At 35.6% G+C, this 13,139-nt stretch overlaps 1 pseudogene; it reads left to right on the top strand.

Moving 5' to 3' along the window:
• The first annotated feature begins 9,618 nt into the window (after positions 1–9,618).
• LOC119536795 lies at positions 9,619–11,810 on the top strand (annotated as a pseudogene).
• The last annotated feature ends 1,329 nt before the right edge of the window (positions 11,811–13,139 follow it).

Genomic DNA, 13,139 nt, shown 5'->3' with positions numbered 1-13,139 from the left:
CTTCCCACCTGGCCACCTGTACACACACCCCACATTCAGGGCAGATGGCTCCAGCAACACACCCAAACTGAGTTCTCCAACTGAATGCACAAGAATCATTTCCCCACACTCCATGGAAAAAAGGTTGAGAACTGATCTGAGGGATATAGGTGACTCACAGACACCATCTGCTGGTTACTTAGAGAAAATGTATGCCACCAAACTGTGTCTCTGAAAAATTAGATCGATATCCTTTTTTTTTTTTGATACAACCTGAAAGAACCCTATCAAGCAAAACAAGTGCCAAGAGGCCAAAAACAACAGAAAATCTTAATGCATATGATAAAACCAGATGATATGGAGAATCCAGCTCCAAACACACAAATCAAGATTTCGGAAGAAACTTTGTATCTCGCAAAATTAATCAAAGAACTACAATCAAAGAATGAAAACATGGCAAAGGATTTAAAGGACATCAAGAGGACCATGGCCTAGGATATAAGTGCCATAAAGAATACCCTAGAAGAGCATAAAGAAGACATTGCAAGAGTAAATAGAAAAATAGAATATCTTATGGAAATAAAAGAAACTGTTGGGCAAATTAAAAAGACTGTGGATATTCACAATATAAGACTAGAGGAAGCTGAACAACATCTCAGTGTCCTAGAAATCCAAAGAACAGAAAATGAAAGAACAAATGAAGGAATGGAGAAAAAAATTGAAAAAATCGCAACAGATCTCTGGGATACGATAGATAAAATAAAACATCCAAACTTAAGACTCATTGGTGTCCCAGAAGGGGAAGAGAAGCGTAAAGGTCTAGAAAGAGTATTCAAAGAAATTGTTGGGGAAAACTTCCCCAGCCTTCTACACAATATAAACACACAAAGCATAAATGCCCAGTGAACTCCAAATAGATTAAATCCAAATAAACCTACCCCAAGACATATTCTGATCAGACTCTCAAATACTGAAGAGAAGGAGCAGGTTCTGAAAGCAGCAAGAGGAAAGCAATTCACCACATACAAAGGAAATAATATAAGACTAAGTAGTGACTACTCAGTGGCCACTATGGAGGTGAGAAGGCAGTGACATGACATATTTAAAATTCTGAGAGAGAAAAATTTCCAGCCAAGAATACTTTATCCTGCAAAACTCTCCTTCAAATTTGAGGAAGAACTTAAATATTTCACAGACAAACAAATGCTGAGAGACTTTGCCAATAAAAGACCTGCCCTAGTTCAGATTCTAAAGGAAGCCCTACCAACAGAGAGACAAAAAAAGGAGAGATATAGAGAATTTTAACAGACATATATAGTACCTTACATTCCAAATCACCAGGACACTCATTTTTCTCTAGTCATCACAGATCTTTCTCCAGAAGGGACCATAAGCTGGGACATAAAACAAGCCTCAAGAAATTAATTAAAAAAAAATTGAATATACTCAAAGAATATTCTCCAAACACAATGGAATACAAATAGAAGTTAATAATTTTTGAACTGTAACTCCACTATTTACTTCCTACATGATAAAAAATATACAAACTCTAAGGACAAATCAGTGGTTTTGAACTCAATGTAAAATATGTAATTTTAGACAACTATATAAAGGTGGGGGACTGAAGGAGTATAGGAACATAGTTTATGTGCCCTATTGAAGTGAAGGTGTTATCAAAGAAAAACAAGACTGATAGGGATTTAAGAGGTTAATTTTAAGCCCCACAGTAAGCACAAAGAAATTATCAGAGAATATAACCATAGAGATGAAAAGTAGAGTTTGGGTTAAGAGAAATGGGGGAAGGGGCAATGGGGAGTTAAGAAAGGAGTGTAAGGTTGGTGTTTGAGGTGAAGGGAAATTTCTAGTAATGGATGGTGGGAAAGAGCATAACATCATTCTAAAGGTAATTAATCCCACTAATGGAAGTCTAGGGAGGGGGTGGAATGGAAATATTTAGGCTGTATATATCTTTCCACAATTGAAAAAAGAAAAAAAAAAGACAATCTAACTAGATGACAATTGAACGCTCAGGATGAACTTGGATGGGATTGGAGGGTGGAGGACAGGTGGCTCAAAGGGACACAGTTGAGACATAAGGGAAAGAAATATAGAATGTAAGCATTGTATCAGTGTTGAATCTCTTATACTTCTTAGCTGCGCTTAATGGAATTACGTAAAAGAATGTTCTTGTTCATGGGAAGTACATACGTGAATTATAGTGTATGTTCAAGGATGTGTGCAGCTAACTCTCATATGTTCAGAAGACAGAGAAATAGAAGATGGATGATTGATAGGGAGGGAGGGAGAGAGGGAAAGAAATAGTGATGTGACAGCATGTTAAAGTTGGTTGAGCTATCAGGGGAGGGGGGTCAGGGTATGATGGAATTCTGTGCATGGGGCTGGTATTGTTTTTGCAGCTATTCATGTAACTTTGAATTTATTTCAAAACAAAAAAAGTAAATACTAGATATTAAGTATCATGGATTTTTCGTACACTATTAGTGGAATTGAGAATTCTCTTGAAAAAATAGTTCAATAAAATTTATCTGTCACATTTAAAAAAAAAAAAAGATGTGGGTTAACAAAACAATCATTAATAAAATAGAGGATTCCCATATACCTCTAAACCCAAATTTAAAAGACTTGCATGTTTAGATCAGACCCAGTTGGAAATCTCCCTAGAGTAAAGTCAAATGATTTGGGACCTTAATTACATCTGTAAAATCCTTTCTCAGTAACATTTGGCTTCCTGTTTGATTGAGTAACTGGAAGAAGATGTGTATACACCAGGAGACAGAAATCTTGAGGACCATATTACAATTCTACCTACACAGTTATAAAATAAATGCAAACTAAACTCAGGGAACAGTGATAAAAAATGCAAAAGCAAAAAATAAAATTTTACAAAATGGAAGCAGTAAATTTTGATGGGGCACTTTCTTGAGAAATGGAGCTACATAACCCATGGCAAGTGCTGTTATCAAAGAGAACAAAGCAAACATAATCACTACAAGAAATAAGAGAGAAATTAATAACCCAAGAACTGAGGTGATTTATTTAATTATATGACAGTACTTTGGCATAATATTACTAAAGTTATAAATAACAAAACAAAATGTATGTATTCCAAAATATATGAATTCAACAAATACATAAATATGTACATATACACACACCACCATAATTCTAGTAGAAAACTTCAATTGTCAATTGACCAAAATTTTATATTGGTCAATATTTCAAAATCTATTAATTCATTTGAATTCAACAAAATATTTTTCAGTGTTCACTAGGAATCAGACATCATTTTATGGGAACAATTTTATTTATCATGATAATATTTCAAAGTAAAAAGCATATGATTGTCTTGAAAAATACTGAAAATAATTTGAAAATAATTCATATTACTTTCATTTAAAAACAGTGTTCCAGTTTGCTAATGCTGCAATTATGCAAAATAAGAGAAATGGATTGGCTTTTCTAAAGGGGGTTTATTTGGTTACAAATTTACTGTCTTAAGGTCATAAAAGTGTCCAAACTAAAGCAAAAACATTCTTCACTGAAGAATGGCTAATGGCATCAGGAACACCTCTGTTAGCTGGTGAGGCACATGGCTGGCATCTGCTGGTCCTTTGTTCCTGGGTTGTGCTCCTTTCAGCTTCTGATTACAGTGACTTTCTCTCTAAGCATCTGAGAGTCCTCTCTTAGTTTATCTGAAGCAAACTCTGGGCTTCATCTCTTAGCTTAGCATCTCCAAAAGTCCTTCTGTCTGCAACTCTAAGCATCTCCATGCATCTGCAAGCATCAGGGTCTGTGTTGGCTCTTAGCTTCATACCTTAATACTCCAGTGAACTAATCAAGATCCACCATGAATGGGTGGGACCACAACTCCAGGGAAATAATCAAATCAAAAATATTACCCACAGTTGGGTGAGTCACATCTCCATGGAAACACACAATCAAAAGTTCCCCCCAATCAAAAGACTAATAAATCTGCCCCCACAAGATTGTATTAAAGAGCATGGCTTTGGTGAACATAATATATCCAAACCAGCACACTTAGTAAATCTTAAAAAACCACATTCTCAACATGATATGAGAATTTACTCCTCTTCTATGGTATTTGTCCTTTTCAATATTTTTTGACAAATAAAATGACATGCTCAAATTTGTGTTTTATAAAGATTTGTTTTGAGTCATGTAGAATGTTTTAAAGGGAAACTGGGGAAGTTGCAATTATAATAAACTTTAAATTCTGAGCATTAGAGGATACAACTTGCTCAATGAATTTGATACCAAAACTTCCACTTCCAGGCTAGGTGGAGTAACAAGACCTGATTTACCTCAAGACTGAAACAACTGTAAAAACAGGCAAAATACATGAAACAAAAGCTAAGAAGACCTTAGAAATCAGCAAATGAAGGACAGGGATATTTTGATGTTTCTAAGAAAATTTTGCCTAACCCAAGGCCACAAAGGCTTTCTCTAATATTTTCTTCTGGAATTTTAAGCTTTTTAGGATTTATATTTAGTTTTGTGATCCCAATTGAGGTAATTTTTATAGCAGTCTGAATATTTATGTTTATATTCTTAAATATGGGAATCTAATTGTTCCAGTAAAAATTGTTAAAGATTATTCTTTCTCCACTAAACTGCCACTGCAATTTGTTGGAAATAAATTGAATATAAATGTGTTGGTTTATTTCTGGACTTTCTATTCTGTTCTATTTTGTGTTGATGAATGGTCTAAGAGAAATAAATAAAGTGAAATTAAATTGTAGAAAGTGTGTCATATCTCTATAGGCAGTCAAGTATCAGAGAAACTGAGAAAAGCATGATGAGTTTAGTCTTAGAATCAAAAAGAGAGAGAAAAGGCACATGGAACAAACAGCACCTTCTTCAAATTAGAATATGATAGAGGAGTGAGTACAAAATCTTATGTCTAATAAGTTATCTTCATGCAGAACAGGGAAGTAGGTTTTAAATAAGAATAGCAGAACTTGTAGTGTTTTTCTTTTTTCCTCTGATATAGTCTGGATTTAAAATGTTTATATTTCACACAGACTGGAGATTTTTCTTGAATTAGCATCTATATTGTCTGTGACAGGAACTAATTAATTAGTTCTCCAGATAGGACTGTTAGTTAAAAAAAAATAGAATACCATAATTAAAGAACCAGCACAAAATGGTGATGATGGGGAGGGAAGTCTAATGTTGCTATATTGCAAGGTCTAAGTAGAGGAATCAAGGGAGAAACATTACGAAAAGTGGAGGTAAGAAAGGGCCTCAAACATACAAGTTTGAGTTTGAATATTCTCCAGTAACTAATGGAAGACAATTAAGTGATATAGCTCTGTTGTGGGCATTCTTACTTCTTGCCAAGACATGGTTGGGGTGGGAAACTGGATCCCATTGGGAGTCTGTAGGAAGAGATGATTTAGCCAAAGTGTCTGGGAAAACAAATTAAATGAGTTTAATGACCAGAGGCATCAAGTTAAATATTAAGGTGACATATGAAAACTGACATACTTAAACTGTTCTACTGAGGGGAAAAAAAAGCTATACCCTTATCTAGGAGAGTAAGTATGAACTCTTTTATATTGATATGATTTTTTGTATTGATATTCTATACTTATTTTATATCCCTATTAAAAAAAAAACTCTGAGAATCAAGATTTGACACACTCAACATGTATAGAATATTTTAAGCAAAATTATTTCAGATGCTTCTATGACTAATTTCAGAGAAGAGTACATGCTCTCTTAAAGGAGAACAAATCTTTGATCATATTATCTCACACATACAATTTCCAAGAAGAGATTTTCCTATTTAAAATGATAGAACTAAAAATATAATAATTCACAAATTATTATTTGACTCCTAATTTCTTACTCATATTTTATTATATTTCCCCTCACAGAATGATTCTTGATGTCATAAAAATGCTGAATCTTCAAGTCAATATTTCACTTTTCATAAGAACTTAATTTGAGGAAGAGAGAGCTAGTGTTCACATTTCAGGGATAGCATCCCACATTCCTACTTACACCTATCACTGGATAGGATAAAATAATAGTTAATTGACATAATATACATAATGAAAGGTGATAGTGACATAAAAATTGTGATTTTGTTTCCTTTCTTTGTAAAAAAGCACTCAAAATAATTTGGTTTATTCATATCTGAATTGGTATCACACAGCTAGTAGGTGGCAGAGCCATAACTCAATTCCATTCCATCTGGAGAGGATAGTGCTCTTTAACTATGACATGGTAATTTACTGACACTCTATTTATTGGACCAGGTGCAAACCAACAGGATGGGACTGGTGGTGTGGCAAGAAACACCTGGGGGGAAAAATTCAAGGAGGCTCTCCCTTTCAAGACTGTGCAAGTGCAGGAATGTCTCTGAGAAGGAGAACCTCCTTCAATACTGCAACTTTGGAGATTCACCTCAGTCCTGGAAAAAAGTAATTAACAACAATTCCATAACATTATTAAATGTCTGTTTAGTAGGCAACATGCTATACTCTGGCAGCTACAGATTTAAAAAATGCAATATCATAACCATTATTATAGTGATAGAAATGTAAATAATAAATGACCAGTTTAAATTAATAGATGATATTTTTATGAATATTTTTCAGTTAATTCTCACCAACATGGAAACAAACTTGAGAAAGTTTAAATAATGCTTAATATAATCCAGATAATCAATAATGGAAGACTAAACTACATTAAAAATAGGCGCTGACTGACCATCACAAAACCCACATGAAATTGGTCAATCTATCTACCTTAGTGAGTCTCAATATCCTTATTTCTAATGAAAAGTTAGTTTAGAAATGTTCATCTGAAGTTTTGTGTTTTTTTTTTTCTTTTTTGAGGAACAACAAAGACAGTGAAGGGTGCACACTGCACCCTGAGTGTAATACAGAAACCAATATCTTTTCTCCTCCTGCTCCACACATCTACAGACAGGTAATGGACACACTTCATGCTATACCTGTTTTCCTAGGGTTACCCTGTGTATTTGTTTCCACAGGAAGCTAACTATGGGGTTGACATACAGTCCTGCAGCCTCGTTATTGGATACATACTTGGAAGATCTGAGAGCAGGGATATGAGTGAACATTGCACACTGGTTTTTATGGCAGCCATACTCATGTTTTGCAAGGTACATTGACTGATAAATAGAATGGTGAACTGTGGTGTATACATACAATGGAATACTGAGTGACAGCAAGAAGAAATGAAGTTTTGAGGTATGCAATTATGTGAATGGACTTTGAGGGCAGTATGTTGAGATAAATAAGCTAGAATCAAAAAGGCAAACATGATAAAACCTCATTAATATGAACTATAATGTGTAAACTCTGAGAATTGAAGCTGAGAGCATAGGTTGTCAGGGGAAGGCTTATGGCAAAGGTTCCTAGATTGTAAGTTCTTACAAAAGCCATATCTGTTCATGAATTGTAATAGTTATCTCTAAGTTCTGAGATGCTGAGCTGTTTGTATAAAATCTGTTCAGTCCCTGGAACTTCAGGTATCTGTGTGACACCTAAGATTCGCAGCCAGAGTTAGAAGCTATGAATGTCAGCATTACCCCATACAGCAAAAGTTAAAAAAGCTGAAAAAGAGATCAGACTTCAATTAGAGATATGAATGAAATGGACTTGATTGGAACTAAGATGAACTAGACTAAAGGGAAAAAAGGATGATATTGACTGTGTTTTAAAACCTCAACTTCTGTGTGAGACAAAGGAAGAGATGTTTATTTGGTGCAACATTTATACTTTCTGTAGCATGCCATATAATTTAACTTGTATGGTCTGTTTATTCAAACACAATAATTACATTGGACCTTGTTAGGGGGTGAGATCTGGTTGGTTTGTACAGGTTGTCATGAAACCCTGATATATCCTAGAGTAATTAGGGTAGAAAATATGAAGTATTTGCAAAGCCCTCTGAGGGTCTGGAGGAAAATGTGGAAACATCAAACTTCCCCATGTGGGGAATTCCTGATATTCTCTGTTCTAGTTTGCTAATGCTGCAGAATGCAAAACACCAGAGATGGATTGGCTTTTATAAAAAGGGGGTTTATTTGGCCACACAGTTACAGTCTTAAGGCCATAAAGTGTCCAAGGTAACACATCAGTAATCGGGTACCTTCACTGGAGGATGGCCGATGGCGTCCGGAAAACCTCTGTTAGCTGGGAAGGCATGTGGCTGGCGTCTGCTCCAAAGTTCTGGTTTCAAAATGGCTTTCTCCCAGGATGTTCCTCTCTAGTAAGCTTGCTCCTCTTCAAAACGTCACTCACAGCTGCACTCCCTTAGTCTGTTTGAGTCAGTACATTTATATGGCTCCCCTGATCAAGGCCCAGCCTGAATGGGCAGGGCCACACCTCCATGGGAGTATCCCACCAGAGTCACCACCCACAGCTGGGTGGGGCACATTCCAAGCAAATCTAACCAGCACCAAAAGTCTGTCCCACAATACTACATCAAAGATAATGGCATTTGGGGGACAAAATGCATTCAAACCGGCACATTCTCTCAAGCATTGGGGACTACCATTGTAGTAGGCCAAGTCCTTGACCTTGGGACTTGCACTTGTGTAGCTTGTTGCTGCAAAGGAGAGGATAAGCCTACTAATAATGGTGAGTAAGATTCACCCACAGAGAACATCTTTTCTTGCTTAGATGTGGCCTCTCTCTCTCTCTAAACCTACTTGGCAGGCAAGCTCACTGTCCTCTCTTCTATGTGGGACATGAATCCCAGGGACATAAATCTCCCTGGCAACATAGGACATGACTCCTAGGGATGAGCCTGGACCTGGCATTATGGGGTTGAGAAAGCCTTCCTGACCAAAAGGTGGAATAGAAATTGAACAAAATAAAGTTTCAGTGACTGAGAGATCTCAACTGGAGTTGAAAGGTCATTCTGGAGGTTATTTTTATGCATTATATAGATATCCCATTTTGGTTTTTGGTGTACTAGAATAGCTAGAAGAAAATACCTGTAACTGTTGAACTGCAATCCAGTATCTTTGATTCTTGAAGATCGTATAACTAGATAACTTATACAGTGTGACTGTGTGATTGTGAAAACCTTGTGGCTCACACTTCCTTTATCCAGTGTATGGACAAATGAGTAGAAAAAAGGGGGACAAAAAGTAAATGAATTAATGGGGAACGAGGAGTATGAGATATTTGTGGTGCTCTTTTTTAATTTTGTTTTTATTCTTATTCTTTTTTTTGGATTAATGAAAATGTTCAAATATTGATTATGGTGATGAATGCACAACTATGTGATGATATGGTGAAAAATTGATTGTTTACTTTGGATGATGTATGATATGTGAATATGTCTCAATAAAATTGCATTAAAAGTAAACAGAAAGATACAAGTGCTGTGGAAAATATGGAGAGAGAGATATACCTATTGACTGTAGGTAGGGGAGTAAAACAATGCAACCCCTCTGGAGAGCAATCTGTTGCTGCCACAGTAGGTTAAATATAGGGTTGCCATAAGATCTTGCAAATCTGTTATTTGGTATATAATTAGAAGAACTGAAAGCAGGGACACAAATAGGCATTAGCACGGTGGTTTATATGGTGGCACTATTCACGACTTGTAATGGATGGAGATGGTCTAAGGGTACGTTGACTGGTGAAAAGAAGGGCGACCTGTGGTATATACATAAAATGAACTACTGAGCAGCTGCAAGACAGAATGAAGTTGTGAGGCATGCAACTAGATGAATGAACCTTCAGGACATCATGTTGAGTGAAATAAACTGGAAAGAAAAGGACAAATCTTGCAAGTCCTCACTAATGTAAACTGACTATAATAATCAGATACTGAGAATTGAATTTGAGAGCATAGGTTATCGGGGGATAGAATGTGGGCAGAGATTGGACAATCTGTGATGCAGGAGTACACAATATTCAATAAGGCTCATTGTAAAGTTTCCTAGATGGCAAGCTCAAACAGCAGTCACATCTAACCCTTAATTTTAACTGTTATTTAAGAGATGTTTATTTGATACAAAATTTATATTCTCTATAGCACATTATCTAATTTATCCCATATGGTCAGTTTATTTAAACAACATAATTCCATGGAACCAAGACTAGGGAATGAGAGTTTGTTATTCTGTACTCTGATACATCCCAGAATATTTTGGGCAGAAAATGAAAAGGGTTTTGCAATGTCCCCTTGAGGGACTGGGGGAAAACATGGAAATGTTAAACTTCTCCACCTGGGGAATTCCTGGTATTTATTTAATAAGTAAGAGCCCTCAGTCTTGGAACTTGCCCTTATGAACTTATTCCTGCAAGGGAGAAGATAAGCCTTCTTATAATTATGCCTAATAGTCACCCCCATAGAATCTTTTTTTTTTTTTTGCTCAGATGTGGCCCCTCTCTCCAAGCCAACACTGCAAATTAACTCACTACCCTCCACCTTATGTTGGATATGACTCCCAGGGTTGTAAGTCTTCTTGGCAACATGGGACAAGTCTCCCAGGGATGAGCCTGACTCTGGCATTGTGGGATTGAATATGCCTTCTTGACCAAAAGGGGGAAAAGAAATGAAACAGATAGTTGCAGGGAGTAAGAGATTTAAAATATAGTCACAGGGTCATTCTGGAGGTTATTCTTATAAATTATATAGATATTCCTTTCTAGTTTCTAGTGTATTAGGTTAGCCAGACAGTAATACATGAATCTGCTGTACTGTAATCGAGTAGACTTGATTATTGATGATGATTGTGTAACTATATTGCTTTTATCACATGACTGACACTCCTTTTATCCCCTGTATAGGCAGATGAGTAATAAAATGAGGATATATATATATATACACTTTGCCAGTGGTAAGCATGATAACAAATTTGCAAGTGTTGCACAGAAGCTTGGGTTATTATTGTTGGGGTTTTATTCACCGAGGCAACTCTGAAATTGGAGCTCTAGTCACTGCATTGCTGAAAGTGTGATGGCGCTTCTCCGAGCACATGGGGTTTGTTGAGTTCCCTGGGAAAGTTGGGAGCAGAGTTCTGCTCGGTTGTGGAGCTCTGCTTGTTGTGGAAATCCACTGTGCTTTTCTCTAAGTTTTGTGTGTACACTGAGATGGTTTTCATTCATCTTGGGTAGTTATCCAAAGAAGCCTTCGACTTCATGCATTTGCTTTTCTAAAGAACAGCTACTCATATATAAAGTTCAGAGCCCCGAAGCAAAAAATTCAGAACTAATTAAGAAAATTGCCCAGCTATGAAGGGAACTTCCTGATTTAGAGAAAAAAAGTGTGTGTGTGTGTACATATATATATATATATATATATATATATATATATATATATATATATATGTGTGTGTGTGTGTGTGTGTGTCTATGTGTGTGTGTGTGTGTGTGTGTGTGTGTGTGTGTACGTATGTATATATAGATGTTTCAGGGCAGAAGAAGAAGAGATAAGCAAAATTCAAGATCAGCTAACTCCAAGCAGATCATGTCTTCATAAAAAGAAATCATGCAAAAATGTTTAAACAAGAAAGCATTAATTAAAAAGAGAGAGTTAGCAATTCTTGGAAAACTGAAAAGTCTGCAATCAGCTTATAATATTTTTATATCAGAATGCTTCCAAGAAACTAAGGAAGGTTCATCACAGGCAAAGCTGAAGACTGCAAATGAAAACTGGAAAAATCTGTCTGGTCCCAAAAGCAAGTATATATTCAGCTTGCTAAAGATGATAAAATTCGTTATAATAATGAAATGAAATAATGGGAAGAACAAATGATTGAAGGTGGCCAAAATGATCTTATACATTGCTAAATGAAGTACCAAACAAAAGACGGCACTGAGACATCTTAAAAATATAAGATTGAGTTATGTCCATAATGGATAGGCTCAAGAAACCAATCAGGTTTCAATACCTGAAACTTGTAAAATCAGATAAAATTGGAAACATTTTACATTTGACTTTTTTCTTTAGCCTCTGAAATTTAATGTATTATGTATTAGTATCTTACCTTAGAAAACCCAAACAGATATAAGTTCAGGCTGAATTTATTTTGTGTTCAGGAACTATTGAGGATCAAGATAATGTATGCAAGTATAGCAGTGAACCATTTTTTCTTTTTGATAAAGGTAAATCAGACTGTGAACTTTTTTATACCTGATGAAGACTATGAAAAGATTATTCTTGTTTCCTTATATTATGGAGGCAGCAGTTTGCTTTTCAAAATTCTCCCAAATTGTAGAAGCCTGTGTTCTATGATACTATTGTGTATTTAAAAAAAAAAAAAAACAGCCAGGACTCATGTAGGTAAAATTCCATTTCCTACATATAATTCAAAAAAGGGACTGAGAGGAATTTGATGCTGAAGGACTACAGAAACATTCAGCAAGACTGATTGTATAGATTCAGAAATACATTGCAAAATACTGTGGAATGGTAGCACAATATTGAAGGTACAGAACAAAGATGTCTGTGAGTAAAGTTGAAAGAGGTGGGGCAGGGGAATGTATGACACTCCAGGTAAAGATAGATGATGAAGACTGGGACTGTATAACTTGGCAAAAACTGGAGTGGCCCATGACTGTTGCTAAATGTACAAATACAAAAATGTTCTCACATGTGCTAGAATAAATGAATGTCAACCATGTAGAGGGCTGAAAAAGAGATGGCATTTGGGAAAAAACATAAAGCAAACTGGAGTCTGTGGTCAACAGTAACATTCCAATATGCTTCCATTAAATGTAACAAAGGCAATATACCCAAGTTAAATGTGTATGAGAGGGGAATATAAGGGAGGGATATGGGATTCTTGGCAGTGGTATTGTTTTTTGTCCTTACTATTCTATGGTATTGTATGACATTTTTATTTTTATTTTTATTATCTTTTTTATTATTCACCAAAAAAAACATTTTTTCATAATAATCAATATGTTCAAGTGCGGACTGTGGTGATAAATGTACAACTATGTGATGATGCTGTGAACAACTGATTATAAACTGTGAATGGCTGTATATTATGTTAATATATCTCTATAAGATTGTAGGAAAAAATATAAGTAGAGATAAAAGTGCTGTAGAAAACATGGAGAGAGGGATGTATCTATTTACTGTTGATAAGGAGGCAGAATTGTGTAACCTTTCTG

The sequence above is a fragment of the Choloepus didactylus genome, chromosome 6 (assembly GCF_015220235.1).
Source record: "Choloepus didactylus isolate mChoDid1 chromosome 6, mChoDid1.pri, whole genome shotgun sequence".
NCBI lineage: Eukaryota > Metazoa > Chordata > Mammalia > Pilosa > Megalonychidae > Choloepus > Choloepus didactylus.
Note: the sequence above shows the minus strand (reverse complement) of the source record. Positions and strands in the feature narration are given on the sequence as shown.